A 3,378-nucleotide genomic window follows, 5' to 3' on the forward strand; every position below is an offset into this window, starting at 1 on the left:
ACCCGCTCCCATGCGAGTAGTGGAAATTTACCCCGCTCGCAAAATATAATTGCGACGCGGTTACACATAGATTTTTTATGTTATTATAATATTCCTCAATTTCTTTTCGAAAATACGAAGTTCAAATGAAAACTTTTAAAATCTTAAATTCCTCAATTTCAATTATTTTCAAGACAATTAATACGCAACCACAATCTTGCTTCTTCTCAAGGCAAACAATAACCACAAATAAAATAACAACATCAACAAGGCATGATGCAAATCTAAAACTACTCGCACATAGGCATATCTAGCAGCTATGTATGGACTCTCATCACCTCGTGCGTACGTAGACCCCACAATTTGAAGCACATAATGATTTAATTCACATGTGGGGTTAATTCCTTCATACAAGGTTAGAAAGGAGACTTACCTCGCTCCGCATCCCACTTTCCGGTCCAAGGCTATGCTCAAACCCTCAATTCGCTGCCGAACAAATCCAAAACTAATCAAATAGTGTATAAACTAATATATACATGTTCAAAAATTCATATTCCATCTATTAAGGTGATTACCCAACCCTAAATGTAAGATTCCTAAATTCACCCCCGGGCCCAGGTGCCCGAATTTCGGAAAATTTCGAAGAAAGTTTTTACCCATAACCTTATGAAGTCAAATATATAATTTTTACCAAATTCCATAACTATTTTCGTGGTCAAATCTCATTTTTATCCAAAATATAGGCTTTCATCTAAACCCTTGATTTTACCAAATTTTTACATGTTAATCTACCCATAATCTATGTATTTAACTCATGTTGTGTAGAAATTACTTACTTCAAAGTGCTAGGTGAAAACCCTCTTCCAAAAGCTCCAAAAATCGCCCTAGAGATGAAAGGAAATGAGCTAAATGGGCTAAGTCTCGCAATTAATAAGCTGTGCACAGGCCTCAGATGTCGCATTTGCGACACCTGGTTCGCGAATGCGAAGGTCGAATATGCGACAAAACTATCGCAAATGCGAACATGAGCCTCCTCTGCCAAGGTCGCAAATGCGACCAATGAGTCGCAAATGCGGACTCTGCTGAGGTCGCAAATGCGACCAAATTATCGCAAATGCGAACTCTGCCCCAGGTCAGGCTCTATTGCAATTGCGAAGCCCTTCTCGCATATGTGAGGTTCGCAAATGCGAACAAATTCTTGCATTTGCAAGACCTGCAACTGCTGCCAAGAAACACCAGAAAAACTCTCATCCTCTCGAACGTCCAAAACTCACCCGAGCCCTCGGGGCTCCAAACCAAACACCCCCTCAAGTCTAAAAACATAACACGAACTTGTTCGAGGCCTCAAATCACATTAAACAACGTCGAATTCATGAATCACACCCCATTCCAAGCTTAATGAACTTTAGAACTTCAAACTTCTACATCCGATGCCGAAACCTATCAAATCACGTCCCATTGACCTCAAATTTTGCACACATGTCACATTCGACATTTCGGACTTACTCCAACTTCCGAAATTGGAATTCGACCCCGATATCAAAAAGTTCACTTCCGGTCAAACTTCTCAAAAACCTCCAATTTTCTAACTTTCGCCAAATGACCCTAAAATGACCTACGGACCTCCAAATCCACTTCGGACGCGCTCCCAATACCGGAATCACCATACAGAGCTATTCCCAGATTCCGAATCCCAAACAGACATCGATAACATTGAAGTGCACTTCAATGCAAATTTATGAAATTCTTCAAAAAATGCCAACTTCCACAATAGGCGCCGAAACGCTCCCGGTCATCCAAAATCCGATCCGGGCATACGCCCAAGTACAAAATCATCATACAAACGTATTGGAACCTTCAAATTCCGATTTCGAGGTCGTTTACTCAAAAATCAAACCTTAGTCAATTATTTCAACTTAAAACTTCTGAAATGAGAATTTTCTTTCCAAATCAACTCCGAACTTCCCGAAATTCAACTACAACCACGCGTACATGTCATAATGCCTAAAGTGAAGCTACCCATGGCCTCAAACTGCCGAACGACGCGCTAGAGCTCAAAACGACCGGTCAGTCCGTTACAGTTGGAGTATTCGTAATTAAATTTAGATTTTCAGAGTATCATTAAATAAGAATGTATTGGGTGATACCCCTTTTTTTTTTTTGCTTGAGCCCGACCGGGTTGGGTCCGGTCCGGGGCAAGTCGGGGCCATCGAACCCGACCAGGATGCAATGTAGAACGACGGCCACGTCTACAACCGAGGTCGAGTCATTTCGAGACCGTTGCAGAGCTCGATATGAGTCACCACCGGATGGAGAAACACACAAGGTCGGAAGCCGAACTCGTAACGGATAACCAAGCGTCGCCGGATATCTCGCCCAAACGTGATTTTCTCAACCACTTCAGGCCATTAAGGCGTAATTACAGGGATCCACGATGTAATTAATTTACCTACCTTATTTTTACCCTTAATCAGAATGTATAAAAGGGGAGAAGACCCCATAAAGAGGGGATCGGAAACCATTACACTATAGTACCATCTCTCTCAATTCTTGTACGCTATCAAGCACAATTGTTCTAAGCAATATTATACTCTGCGATTATTTACTTTAACAGCAATTGTTGAGTCTTTATCCTTTATTTTCCTCAATCTAAACCTTTTGTATCTTTTAGTTCACGGATCCTTAAAACCCCATATAAATTCAATTGTTATCCGGACTCTAGGGTAAACAGAGCATACAATATGTCAAATACATAGCTCCTATTACCAATTTTAGGCCTGCGATGCCGAAAACTGGTATTACATTCTGATCTAAAAAGGATATAAAATTGCAACTTAATGTTTAAAATAAGTAATAAAAGTAGCCTATTACAGTAGTAATCACATTCTGCCTTTGCGCCTTTGAGATTGCCATTTTGACATGTCTTTATGTCATGACCCAAAATCTACTAAATGTCGAGATGGTGCCTAACACTGCCGTCAGGTAAGCCAACAGTGAATGATTAACTTAATTACTCATTTTAGAATTTTTGAAATCGAAGCTTTCATCAGTTAAATAGTAGAAAATAGAATTTACAGGGTAATGATAATGTTTTCACAATTACTATAAAGAACAAGCCATAAGCACCCCTAAAACCCGGTGTCACAAGTGCATGAGCATCAACTAGGAGGTAACATAAAATACACAATCTGTTTGAGATGCAAATTAGATAGGAGAATACAAATAACTTTAATTTGATGGAGACTCTGCGGGCTGCGAATCCTAACATGAAATGCATCTCACGGTAAGTCCCCGGAATAGCCGCGCCTCTGCTCCCAAAAGGTCACCAGACATATATGCACCTGCACAAAAAAAAAATATGCAGCAAGTGTAGCATGAGTACGTAAATCAACGCGTACC

Source organism: Nicotiana attenuata, unplaced genomic scaffold (genome assembly GCF_001879085.1).
Source record: "Nicotiana attenuata strain UT unplaced genomic scaffold, NIATTr2, whole genome shotgun sequence".
In the NCBI taxonomy this organism is placed as follows: domain Eukaryota; kingdom Viridiplantae; phylum Streptophyta; class Magnoliopsida; order Solanales; family Solanaceae; genus Nicotiana; species Nicotiana attenuata.